The sequence below is a fragment of the Thrips palmi genome, unplaced genomic scaffold, assembly GCF_012932325.1.
Source record: "Thrips palmi isolate BJ-2018 unplaced genomic scaffold, TpBJ-2018v1 HiC_scaffold_5, whole genome shotgun sequence".
Lineage (NCBI taxonomy): Eukaryota > Metazoa > Arthropoda > Insecta > Thysanoptera > Thripidae > Thrips > Thrips palmi.
This window is the reverse complement of record NW_023144632.1, coordinates 1611797-1625944: the sequence shown is the minus strand read 5'-3', so window position 1 is coordinate 1625944 and position 14148 is coordinate 1611797. Positions and strand designations below refer to the sequence as shown.

At 46.8% G+C, this 14148-nt stretch overlaps 1 protein-coding gene across 1 annotated transcript in view; it reads right to left on the bottom strand.

Annotated features, from left to right (window-relative positions):
• The window catches only part of LOC117650730, a 225683-nt gene extending 219048 nt beyond the window's left edge, over positions 1-6635 (bottom strand). The window contains exon 1 of the mRNA XM_034394321.1: positions 6560-6635. The gene's annotated coding sequence lies outside the window, so the exon portion shown is untranslated. The remainder of the gene's footprint in view (positions 1-6559) is intronic.
• Between the last annotated feature and the right edge of the window lie 7513 nt (positions 6636-14148).

Sequence of the window (14148 nt, the reverse complement as noted above, 5' to 3'; positions counted from 1 at the left end):
CCTACAGAGCGCTAAAAAGGGGCTTTTGGCAAAGTTTCGAAAAAAATGGGAAATTCTCGCAAAGTTCTCCGGCTTCATGGCGCCCTCCACGAGGCTGCCGTCGGCGCCCTGGGGCTGGGCTACCTTCTCCCCTCCCCCCACCTCCATTTCATGCACATTGGTCACCTTGGGGAGGTCTCTAGCGGTCAGAACAGTACGAAAAAGTTGAAAAAACGGCAACATTATCCTAAAAATTTGTATTGTTTGAGGCCTGGGCGCCGAATGAAGGGGCTCACTTAGGTTCTAAGTAGACATTATTTTACTCATTAGTGTTGGTGAACGGAATCCAGGCCCCAAACCGCCAATCGAAGCTCTACAGGAAGAAAAAACAAGTAAAAAAGCCAAAAATGCGATTTTTGCCGCTTTTTTACCTAAAACGGCTGGTGGGGTGATGAAGCCTATGTCTGATCGCAAAATCCAATACATATCTGGAATCAGCGTTAAAAAACGAAAATTTTAAGACCGGTCGAAAAGCCGATATCGAAAGTCGCCTCCCAACGCTGGCCCCTACTCCTAACGCGACCTCCGCCAAACCTTTAGCGGGCCCTTAAGGGGGCAATACACTGAAAATGGCTTAAAACTGACTTATGCGATTGCTTCTAAACGCAATGTTTGCGTTTTTCAAAGTTTTCACGTGTCTTGAGCTTAACAAATAAAACATTTAAAGCCCAGAATGGCGTCGATCAGATGCCAGGGACCGGAGCAGTGTAGGGTGGTCCAAAAAAAAAGTTGCTCGGATCATCCAACTCCGCCCGGATTTGGATTCTACGTCGAAAAATATGAAATACGTGTTTTTTCCTTTTTCGAAACAATGATTTTTAGGACCTCCGCAGAGACTTCAAAGTTTTTACAGTGCTATTAATAGGAAAACATCGTAACTTAGTCATTTTTTGACCGATTTTCAATAACGAAACGGGGTTTGTTCGTTTTCCAATGCTTTTTACGAAAAAAATATGCCCAACCCTCTTTTTGGTTCGCCTAGCTTTCAGGGGCAAAAAATGACTATATTTCGGCCCAAATTGGCAAGAGTTTCAGTTTGTAAGCCGCTACAGCCACTCCAAGTCCACCCTGTCAGCATGGTGGGGTGCCTCCACCACAAGGCAAGCCCCATGAACGGAATTGGGATGCCGGGTGCAATTTGCCTATCTCCCAGGGGCATCAAATTGTGGATTTTTTTTCCAAAATCTATCAAAAGTGATGTCTCTCGGGGCCTCTGGACACTCAGATGGGCACCCTTTTAAACGGTTCGGTACCCGCACTACGTGGTAAGAACAAACAATAGGAATGGACTGTTGAGCACCTCATGCCTACCTCTCAGGACCAGAAAAACGTGAAAATTTAGAAAATTTCTTTATTTTAATGGCTTTTCTTGTGGCCTTGCGTGGTTTGCGGTCCCTTGCGTCAGCAACGTCCATAACGTTCATATCAAGTAGTGTAGGTACCAAACCGTGTGAAGTTTGCCCATCTGAGTGCCCAGAGGCCCCAAGTGACATCACTATTGATAGATTTTCGAAAAAATCCACCATTTAATGCCCCTGGGAGGTAGGCAAATTGCACTCGGCATCCCAATTCTCTTGATGGGGCTTGCCTTGTGGTAGAGGCACCCCGCCGTGCTGACAGGGTAGACTTGGAGTGGCTGTACCGCCCTACAAACTGAAACTCTTGCCAATTTGGGCCGAAATTCAGTCATTTTTTGCCCCTGAAAGTTAGGCAAACCGAAAAGAGGATTGGGCATATATTTTTTCGTAATAAGCATGCAAAAACGAACAAATCCAGGTTTCGTTTTTGAAAATCGGTCAAAAAATGACTAAGTCACGATTTTTTTTCTATTGATAGCACTGTTAAAAACTTTAAGGGGGCACACCAGTGAAAATGAAGAGGTTTTGAAAAAACGATCATTCTGAGAAAAGGAACCTATGTATTCGATTAATATTTTATTCGTGGCTCAAAATTATATCAAAGAAAAGAAAAATCAGTATGGGAGGGTGGGGTGGCGATGGCAAGACGGAGCGCCAGTGCACTTCATTTTTCTGCGACCTCGTCTCACTCCTGCCACGATTCCGCCTCTCTGGATTGAGCCTCGAGCACGGGATTTGAAAATTTCTCAACAGGACACATGTGGCTATGGTCTGAACCACGGGCATGCAAAAAGAATGATTTTGAATTTGTTTTTTCAAAAGGCTAAAATAGAAACAAATTTTTTAACCAAACTTTTTGCGCTATCATGGCTGCAGCTCACGTCCTATTTATGGGATGGCCATTTCCGAGGTTCAGACCATAGACGCAAGTTTAACGAACATTTTGCCGCAAACCGCATTAATTTATCTCAATTTTTGCGCCCGTGAGAGTGGCACAAAGGTTAAAAAAAGGTGTTTTGAGAAAAAGCCCTTTTAGTGGAAACATAGATTTGACGTGTTTTTTCGGATTATAAATGCGCTATTTGACGTATTTAAGTTCGTTTTGCGCCAAAATGACCCTCTTTTTAACCGCGTTTAGGTGGTTCAAGGGTTTTGTAATTAAACTTCAAGCGAAAAACCTGAACGTTCACAATTGGTCTAAAATATCCAAAAATAATAACCTTTTTAGCAACTTCAAAAATGTGCACAAGCCAAAGTAATTGGAATCTTGGGGTAGGGTTTGCGGCATTCGACTCGGGACGAATAGCAGAGAAATAAGATAAAATAAAAAAGAAGGCAAAAATTTGACGATTTTCACTGGTGTGCCCCCTTAAGGGCTCTGCGGAGGTCCTAAAAATCATTTTTTTTCGAAAAAGGAAAAAACATGTATTTCATATTTTTCGATGCAGAATCCAAATCCGGGCGGCGTTGGACGATCCGAGCAACTTCATTTTTTTTGGACCACCCTAAGCAGTGACCAATCAAATTGTCGTCAAAAATCGAACTGGTGGGAGTCGCTCAGTCCGCTAAAATGAAGATATCTCAACCCCGTTTGCGCCAAAATGTAGGTAATTGGAGCGGCTATCGCATGAACTACAGGGTGAGTTTTTTCAATGTGTCAATAATTTGTAGATAGCTTGGGCACCCCGAGAGGACCTTTTTTCACCAGTGAACTAGTGGCCCGTTTAAAAATGATCTTGCCCGAAATCGTGCCGGATGACGGCAGGATTTCGGGCATGCCCGGCCGGCACGCCCGAAATCCGCCCCGAACCAGGAGTCCGGGCTTGCCGAAAAACGATCATTTTGTTGGAAAATAAACCGATTTTCGGCAATGCCGGACGCTTGCCGGGCATGCCGAAATCGTGCCGAACCGTCCCTCCCATTAAGGCGCCGGGGAGGGGGAGGTACCTGGATGGCGGATCCTATTCAGTCTCGCACACACGCACACTCGTACACACACAGACGCACATACACACTCACATACACACACGTACACAGAACGCTGAAGGAGAAACACTGGTTAGTATTGGAACCCAGGACGACCGTCTTTGTGGACCGAGACGCTGCCAACTGCACCACGGAGGAGACCTGGGGAGGAGGCCTCAGGCTCCCGATGCCTTCCAGCGAGCTCGCTCGACCCCGAGCGGCACTGGAGGGGGGCGGGGGAGACACGCTGCTGGGGGAGGAGCACGCGGCGAGCCCTGTGTCTTGACGAATAAGTAACCTCCGCGAGACTCTTGGGTTACTCGCGGAGAGCCCCTCGACTTTTGGACAAGGTGCGCGGGTTCAGCTGGGCACTTGGATCTAACAACAGACTCGGTGAACTTGAGCGGAGGTACTAGAGCACTGCGTGTGGACTAGTCAACACGCGGATCCAGGCCCACTGGAAACCCAGGTCTCAGGCTCCCAAACCCAGTTATTGGGGTGTTGGCTCTTACACGCAAACCAGGTTCTTCGCTTCCTTATAATCCACGTACTCGAAGTACCCTTTTCCCGCGGCTTATGTTATTGAGAGCCAGACCTTTTCTATAGGATGGCAAGCTAAAGTTACTATTTAGGTATGCTAAGGCTGTTAAGCATCAGTAGCTCAACGGATTCAACTGCATTCATTCAAGTACCCGTATCAAAGTGTTTAATTTGATTGGAGATTTGTTCAGTCAAAGAATTCAAAATTGTCCTACAAACATCTCGTTTGCACGGAATTTTCTAATTTTTCACGCCGGTTTTGATAGACTTGGAACTTAAGAAAGAATTTCACTATTTTAACTTTTCAATTTTGTACGCAGGTCAAAGACATTAACTTGACACTTCTTTGATTAGGGTCTCGATGCGCCCCGTCACTCGGGCATGCCCGGAATCATGCCGAAAGGCACGGGCACGCCCGAAATCCACCCGGCCGGGCAGCGGCCGGGGTCGCGGTACGATTCCGGGCCGCCCGCGACAGCGGGGCTCATTTCGGGCTTGCCGCGTGCCGGCGGCGGGTGGATTTCGGGCTTGCCGAGCGCATTTCGGCATCATTCAGGGCATGCCGGACACTTCGGCATCATTTCGACATCATTTCGACACATTCTCGGCACGATCTTTTTTAAACGGGGGGCGCAAACGTCTAGGTACGGAGATAATTGATTTTAAGAAATGGGCATTCGCACCTGCCAGATACACACCTGCGGCCACTGAGGGTCATAAGACCTCACGAGAGGATGTCGTAGGTCTAGCGGGGATGCGGTGGACCTTTCATTGTCATTTCAGAGGGGTTGCTGAGGGTCTCAAGTGTCGTGGTGGCCTGCGTAACAGTGGATCTCGCGGCTGTCATCGCGGGGGTGGCAGGACTCCACGGTTTTTCCGTGAAGTCAGTGGCACTCCCTCGAGTACTGCGATTCCCATGACACCCACTAGTGAGGTCCCGCCACCCTCAGTGGCGGCGGGAGCGTACCTCTCTGAGAATGAAAGATTCACCTCTATCTCCCTTTCATTGGGTAACGCACGCACCGTTGCCCAAATTTGGGTGACGAGCCCGCGGGACCAAATTTTGGGCAGTCATATAATCGTCGCCCAAATTTGGGTAACGTCGGCGATGCCGTAAGGTTCCCGATGACGCTCTTCCGGAGCCACCACGATGACCCAATGTGGCGTTGAGGCCTCCGGTCATCGTGGTGGCCCCGGAAGGACGCCATCGGGAACCTCACGGCGTCGCCGACGGCTTTACCCAAATTTGGGCGACCAAACGCCTGTTGCCAAATTTCGGGTGATGAATTTTTCGTCACCAAAATTTGGGCAACGAAGTTGCATCACCCATTTAAAGGGTGATGGTGGTGACCAATTCATTCTGAGTGCTCATGGGCGCGAAGGTAAATTACAAAACACTTATTATCTCAGGAACTAGACGTTTGCGCCCACTAGTTCATGGGCGAAAAATGATCCGCTAGGGGTGCCTAAGCTTCCTACAAATTATTGACACATCGAAAAAACTCACTCTGTAGAACCATAAACATCGAGCAACCGAAAAAACAAAATTTTATCCAAAAACACTTTCTGAGGATTTTGCAAAAAGGATCAAAACAGATTGACGTAAAATTTTGTACTTTTGATTTGCTTGATGTTCATGATCCTAGTTCGCCAGATAGCAGCTTCAATAACCTACATTTTTGCGCAAACTGAGGGACTCCCTCCAGTTCGACTTTTGACGAAAATTTGAATGGTCACTGCTCCGCTCCCTGACGTCCGATTTACCCCACTCTAGGCTTAAAATGCTTCTTTTATGAAGGTTTTGACACATGAAAAGTTTGAACAACGTCCAACAACGCTAATGGAAGCAATGGCACAAGTCAGTTTTGGCCATTTTCATTGTATTGCCACCTTTAACTTTTGAAAGGTCGAAATTTTAACTACTCCAAAACGAAAAAAAAATTAATTTGGACGTTTCAGGCCATAAAGAAACTTTTAGGTAAAAAAATTATTTTGAAGTGTTTTTGAAAATTTGGACCTTACTTTAGAAATTGTTATATATCTCAACACTAACTTTTTTGCGAAAAATTAGTTTTATATAGTAGAATAAATCCCTAAATTATGATCAAAACCTGGATGTAACACCTGGGGCACTTCCCTTGTTAGCAGTTTTGAAAAGGACAACACAAGTTCTTTGATGGTCCAAGAGAGAAAAGTCGTGAACTGACTCGTTCAACCTCTAATGGTGCGTCAAATGTACCGATGCACGTGCCCAGAAAAAAATCAGGAATAAAAAACAGCTGTTTTTCTATCTAAAACCACCCTCTTAGGGTTCAGGCATGTCCAACGATTGATGCTGTGTTGGCAACAGGTCGGAGGAGCCGTTTAGTTACAGTATTTTCACGATTTGAAGCAAAGATGGTATTTCCACCTTCGTGTGCAGGGGTACATTTGACGCAGGTAAGCGGCGGCAGTTGTTTGACGTCCTAAGCTTACAAAAAACATACAACAATACACTTAAATCTCCAAGGATTCGACAGCCAGAAGGAAAAATATTCAACCATCGCAATGGATGCATGAAAAGAAAAGAATTTGTCACGGTTGGAACTCCGTTGGGGCTGACCCGCCTCTCATATTGTCAAATACTTAGTGTTCCAAGTAGGCCAGACCTTGCTTACCAATATAAGTTTGAAAAGGCACACTTAGGAAAATACTCCTTCTGACCACTTTTTTCGCGTTTCGTCCCTCTGTGCGCTGCCGGAGTCTCCCAGCAGTCCGGCGACGACACGGCTCCGTCGGCGGGTGCGGCAGCTCTGGCCTCAGCCACGGTTAATGCGACGCCGCACCACACGAGCCAGCAGGCTGGGTGCGAGGGTGCGGCGACGCGGACGCCCCGCCCGCCACCACGCACGCAACGGGTGCATGAATAAAGTGGCGCCTGGCTTATGCATGAGGCGTACTCGGCACGCAAGCCCGCGGCAAACGTAGGGCTCGTTGACGCCGATGGCAAACACAGCGAACCAGTCTCACTTCAGCGACTCGGCGGCATCCCAAAGGCGCGGACTGGACGGACTAGACAGGGTGAGCGTGCAGGGAGGCCGGAACAGAATGCCGGAATCGAAAAAAAGTGGCCGAAAAGAGTTTTTTTTTTTAATGTTTTGGTGAAGAGAAAATGAGCTGTGGTTGGTAAAGTAAGATGGTCAAGCGGGTGCGACAGAGACGTAAGGTTATCTGGTCTCAACCGCAACACCACATTTACACGGCATTCAGACCGCACTGCCAATCCAAGAGTGAGACAGTCTCACACTATTTAGTGCGAACCACGATGTCTCACGCTTACAAGTGTGAGCCACGTTTGTCCCACGCTTCCCGTTTAAAAATGATCTTGCCCGAAATCGTGCCGGATGACGGCAGGATTTCGGGCATGCCCGGCCGGCACGCCCGAAATCCGCCCCGAACCAGGAGTCCGGGCTTGCCGAAAAATGATCATTTTGTTGGAAAACAAACCGATTTTCGGCAATGCCGGACGCTTGCCGGGCATGCCGAAAACGTGCCGAACTGTCCCTCCCATTAAGCTGCAGGGGAGGGGGAGGTACCTGGATGGCGGTGCCCATTCAGTCTCGCACACAGGCACACTCGTACACACACAGGCTCACATTTACACACTCACATACACACACACGTACACAGAACGCTGGAGGAGAAACACTGGTTAGTATTGGAACCCAGGACGACCGTCTTTGTGGACCGAGACGCTGCCAACTGCACCACGGAGGAGACCTGGGGAGGAGGCCTCAGGCTCCCGATGCCTTCCAGCGAGCTCGCTCGACCCCGAGCGGCACTGGAGGGGGCGGGGGAGACACGCTGCTGGCGGAGGAGCACGCGGCGAGCCCTGTGTCTTGACGAATACGTAACCCCCGCGAGACTCTTGGGTTACTCGCGGAGAGCCCCTCGACTTTTGGACAAGGTGCGTGGGTTGAGCTGGGCACTTGGATCTAACAACAGACTTAGTGAACGTGAGCGTAGGTACTGGGGCACTGCGTGTGGTAGTCAACCCGCGGATCCAGGCCCACTGGAAACCCAGGTCTGAGGCTCCCAAACCCGGTTATTAAGGTGCTGGCTCTTACACGCAAACCCGGTTCTTCGCTTCCTTATAATCCACGTACTCGAAGTACCCTTGCCCCGCGGCTCATTTTATTGAGAGCCCTATAGACTAGGATGCAAGCTACAGTTACTGCTAAGGCTGTTAAGCATTAGAAGCTCAACGGATTAAACTGCATTCATTCAAGTACCCGTATCAAAGTGTTCAATTTGATTGTAGATTTGTTCAGTCAAAGAATTCAAAATTGTCCTACAAACATCTCGTTTGCACGGAATTTTCTAATTTTTCACGCCGGTTTTGATAGACTTGGTACTTAAGAGAGAATTTCATTATTTTAACTTTTCAATTTTGTACGCAGGTCAAAGACATTAACTTGACACTTCTTTGATTAGGGTCTCGATGCGGGGCGCATGCCCAGGCATGCCCGGAATCATGCCGAAAGGCACGGGCACGCCCGAAATCCACCCGGCCGGACAGCGGTCGGGGTCGCGGTACGATTTCGGGCCGCCCGCGACACCGGGGCTCATTTCGGGCTTGCCGCGTGCCGGCGGCGGGTGGATTTCGGGCTTGCCGAGCGCATTTAGGCATCATTCAGGGCATGCCGGACACTTCGGCATCATTTCGACATCATTTCGACACATTCTCGGCACGATCTTTTTTAAACGGGTTGCAAGCGTGAGACATCATATGTCACACACTTACAAGTGTGAAACACGGTTCGTCCCACACTTACTGCCTGCACTGTAAAAAATTCCGTATTTTTGTACGGAAATGGTACAGAAAAATATATTACGGAGGTACGGAGAAAAGTACGGAACCCATGTAAATGGGTACGGAAAAAAGGTACGGAACGTTCCGTAGTTGGCAAGTACGGACGGTCCAGGCAAATTATTGACCAGACATGTTCCGTACTTTTTCCGTACTTTTTTCTCACGGTGTATGGTTCCCTGTGGTTTAATGCCACAGGACCCACGCTCGTAAGTGTGAGACAAACAGTGTATCACGCTTGTAAGTATGAGACATGCCGTGTCTCACACTTGCAAGTGTAGGACATGCCGTGTCTTACACTTGCAAGTGTAGGACACGCGTGACTCACACTTGTAAGCGTGAGACATCGAGGTTCGCACTAAATAGAGTGAGACTGTCTCACACTTGGATTGGCAGTGTCACTACACAAAATTTGTTAAGACAGATGATAATGAGAGACCCACCAAATGAAAGGTCAACGCCCGGCCCGTACTAAACGCATATCGTATCTGGAACTCACGAGTCAAATGCAAATTTGGCCGATTCGTCTCTCTGGGCTGTTAGATCATACACAGATAATAACGTTCGCAAAAGGTCGTTGATTATAGTTTTCCCATCTTCGGTCCAGACTGCATTTTATCAAAAATCGAAATTTTACGGGGTAACTTGGGACAGTCTTTTTCTCATGTTTCCAGCAGTCCTAGCCTCCAAGGAGGTGACTGACCCGGTTCCTGACATAACCTAAACTTCGGATTTTACGCTGGTAATGGAAAGAGATGCCTTGCTCTGCAGATTTGTCTTCTGGTAATGCATATTTCGAAATTTTCAGAACATGCCTAGAAAATACCAGTAGAAAAGAGAGTTCCACGTAGAGCCATAGATATAGTCCAATATCGGTCCTACAAGATTTCCTAGGCCTGAATTCTTGGTCTACATATTGTGACTTCAATTTATTACATCCATTAACATCAATAGAGGCATGGGAACGTAGCTAATTACCTACTGTCCCAAGTTACCCCCGGTCATGGGGTAACTTGGGACACTCTTTCGAGACCGTTTGGAAACGATGTAATCGAGGCAAATGAACCGGATTGTCGGACACACTTTCCTTTCAAATAAGGGATGAATTTTGATGTGGTGGTCAAAGTAGCTTTCAGAATTTTACCGCTACGATTTACAACGTGGTGGCCATATCCGTCATCCTTCTTTACTGACGTACTGCTATTTTCAATGACAGGAAAAGTGGCGATACTAGTCACTTCGTGAATTTTGTCAATTTTTGGACCGCCCCGTTTCTGAGCGATAGCAAAGCCCATGCCATGTTTGGGCGCACCAAAAAGTAGTGACTTGTTGTGAGTCTGTCAGTCCGTACCGTTAGACGGGGTTATTTCGGACACTTGGTGTAATTTCGGACATCTCAGCCCGGAAGCATGGCGATGATGCTCCCATCTTACAGCCAACTTGGAGGCTTGTCGCGTTGCGCGCATCGAATCGGCCACACTTAAAACCACCTAATCACTCACCCGGAGATCAAAACAGTGGCAAACTTCAAGAGATAGAGTGGTTTTTGTATTTAACCCTTTTTACCTAAATTCGCTTTAAGCGTAAAAACTTTGACTGGCAAGCCGAAACTGTAAATGGACGGTTCATGAGATGATTGTTTGTCGATTCGAACATGTTAAGAGCATGCTGTGTCAAATTTTTTTGGGTCAAATAGTTTGGTTTATATGGACTCAAAACTGAAAAATTGTTACTTTACGGGGTGATTTCGGACACATAAACGTCACGCCAGGGAGATTGAGTATGCTCTGAACACTTTCAATTGCGCAGGGTTTGAGTAGAGGAAGCTGAAGAGCTCTTCTAAAAGATGAAGATAATCCAGTAACAACGATAATCCCCCATGGCCACAGCGGTTGCGTTGTGAACTTTGACTTTCATAGAAAAAGGGGCAAAGCTACGTCTTTAATAATTTTTTCCATGTACATATCCTACCTCAATGTCAACGACCCTTTTTTGTGACTAATGATTTCATGTGATATGAGAGTTGGACCTAGCGAATGGCTGCATAGGTCGCCGGTTTACTACAATTGAAACGTTAGGTTTTCCAGTGAGCCCCTGTATCTTCCTAAGCGAACATACGACACGACTACTTGCTTTTCATATGCATGTATGGAATCGTATGTAATCTTGAAGAGGAAGAGATTTTCGATTCATTTACGCTTTAAGTTTGGCCCGAGTTGCATATAAAAGCTCTTCGGTCAAGTTTTTAAAAATAAGAAGCCTTCTAAATAGCTCCACTAGTTCGACTTACTCTCCCTGAAACTGAGCGCTGAGCGATAGCGAAGCCCGTTACTCCAGTGGGGATGAAAAGTTTTGTCTGTCTGTCTGTCTGCCTGTCTGCGTGTGTGTGTGTGTGCACTACTCCTCCTGAACGGCTCGGCCGATCTGGCTGAGATTTTGCAGGGTCATTAGGTATGTCCTTGGCTCCCTACACACCACAATTCAGCTTTCTATCTCAATCCATGCGGTCAAATTAGCCAAAAAACACTTTAAAAACGGCAGAAAAAAGACAACTTTTGAGGTACTTTCGACTTTGTGTCCAATTTCATATCGTTTCATATGTTTTTGAGGCTGCTGACGACGAAAATAGAACCCGTTCGGACCCCCGACCGAAAGTTTAATCCCATTGGTGTAGATTTTGATGACTAAATGCTATTTTTGGCCCGCCCTTCTATTCAAAAAATTAGGGGAGGGCCTATGCATTTGCCTTTGTGTCTCTGTGTTGTTGTTGTTGTTGTTGTTGTTGGCGTCTGTGTACAAGGAAGGAGTTGAGCTAGAGTAACCAGATTTGGAGGGTACTTCAGGAGTACCGTCCAAACAAATAATCCGGTGGTGCAAATCCCGTCCGGGTCGCACAAGGGCTGCTGCAGGTGCATCATGGTTTACATGAGCGGGAGGGGGATTTCCGCCATTATTGGTGCTAGCAGGGCACATAGGGGTATTTTTGGAATCGGGGCGACGAGACAAGATGAATGGACCTGGTCCCGACCCCATCGGCCGCTTTTACAAGTTGGCCAGATCAGGATCTTCAAAAAAGGGGGTCGACCGACTAAAAAAATTTATTGCAGATTTCGATTGGTCTCAGGGTCATTCCGTGGGGGTTCGACATACTTTTGCAAGTGATCTCTCCGATTCCGATGAAACTTTGCGAGCTTGTTGCCTATGGTCTAAAGCCCCCAAAACCAATTTTGAGCAAAAAATACCGATTTTTGAAAAAGTTATGGCTTGCGTTAGAAATTTTGATTTTCGTTGCAGACCTTTTTTGAAAAAGCTGTAGTTTCTTTAAAAATGAAGCTACAGAGCTCATTCTGGGCGCATTCGAAAGGTATTGAATTAAACTTTAAGCCTGTTGCAACATTTTGACAAAAATGTTCAAATTTGACAAAAATTGAACAAAGTCAAAATTTTGAACACAATTTTCTCAAAAGTAGTATTTTCGATTTTTTTTCTTTTTTGATATGTTATAGTCCATACTTAAGTCTAGCAACCCTCAAAATTTGGTTCGAAAAAATACATAAACAAGGAAGAAAAACGGTTTTTAGTGTTGCGATTCGGCAAATTTTCGCTAGTTGGAGTGGTGAGGAGAGCAACATGATGCACATTTGAGACCGCAGGTTATCGATCTAGAACTTCCAGTGTCACTTAGAACAGTTTTTGGGGTGCTGAACCTAAAAATTAGATCAGTTTTCGTTTTCAAAATTCCCAGGGGCGGATCAAGGGGGGTTACTTTTCAAAAATTAGGATTTTCGGATGTTGCAACGCGATTTCTATGTTTTCCGGGGCGGAGATATCGAATCTTGAACGATGTTATATGCAAGTTGGCCCTAAAGCTGATCTAACGTATCGTCAGAACATAAAAATGTGCAAATAGAAGATCAAATAGTCCCCAAATGTGAACAACTTTGGCCCGTTGCAAAAAGTAAAGCTAGTGTTGTTTCTCACACCCCTGTAGACATAAGAATCAACATGCGACATCCAAACATCTTGAATTCGGAAAAGTCACCCCCATTGACGCACCCTGTTATTTAGATTGCCAGGGGCGGATCAAGAGGGGTGACTTTTCAAAAATCAGAATTTTTGGATGTTGCATATTAGGGTGGGCCGTGAATCACGATTTTTCGATATCGCAAACGTAATAGCGCGCCAAAGTTACTTCATGGCATTACAAACTCAACGCGATCTGGGGCAGGTCTGTAACTTAAAGCTTGACCCTCGCGCATCGACGTTGAAAATTCGAAAATTCGACTTTTGCGGGTTTTTCTAAAAACATCCATAGGAACTGAACCAGATGTCCAAATGATGTTTGCGAGACGGAAATGGAAACGTCTGATCATGCTTTATCAGTTTAAGACCACCGAGACCCTCTCCGAGCAGTAGGGAACCGATGGGAGAAAATTACAAAATTACAATTTTTTTTCCCGTTTTTTACAAAATGCAAAAATTGCCTTCAGGGTTTGATACGGCCATCCTGACGTCACCGTACCCGAACCATACCCCGAATCATCTTCTCTAAGGGCCCCTTTCCCGTTTTAAGCGCACGGGGTACTCCGGGATCCGTTCACACGTTAGGATTTGGACGCCAAAAACACATGTTTTACTAAAAATGCAAATTATCGGTACTCAGGGCACTGTAGGGCACTCGTCCCGTCCGTATGAACTGCAGTGACTCAGAATCGATTACTTGATGGTGTCTTTGCGTCGCAGGAACCCACCAGTATATAGACAATCGGACGAAGAGACCTTTAGAACGCTATTTACACTGTAAATCTCGTTAATCTAGAGTAAAAACGTATTTGGCTCGTCTGGATTAACGACAGAAGGTCGCTGCACGTTTATACAGGCTATTCTTATCCATCGCATAGGTTGAAGGTGCCTGTGACGCAAAGCCACCATCTAGTAATCGATTTTGAGTCACTACAGTTCATACGGACGAGACGAGTGCCCTAAGTACCGGTAATTTGAATTTTTAGTAAAACATGTGTTTTTGGCGTCCAAATCCTAACGTGTGAACGGATCCCGGAGTACCCCGTGCGCTTAAAACGGGAAAGGGGCCCTTAGAGAAGATGATTCGGGGTATGGTTCGGGTACGGTGACGTCAGGATGGCCGTATCAAACCCTGAAGGCAATTTTTGCATTTTGTAAACAAGCTAGGGCCCGCCCTTTCGTCGAACCGAGTTGCCAGCTCCGCTTCGCTGCGCCGGCAACTCGGTTCGACAGGGGGCCGGCCCAGCTTGGCCTGCCGGCGGCCTTTTCTCGGGCCTTAGGCCCTCGCATCAGACCCAACTTGGCCAGTCGAAGGCCCGGGCCTTCGGCCCGCTCGCATCACACACACCGTGAGCGGGTAAAGCATAGTTATCG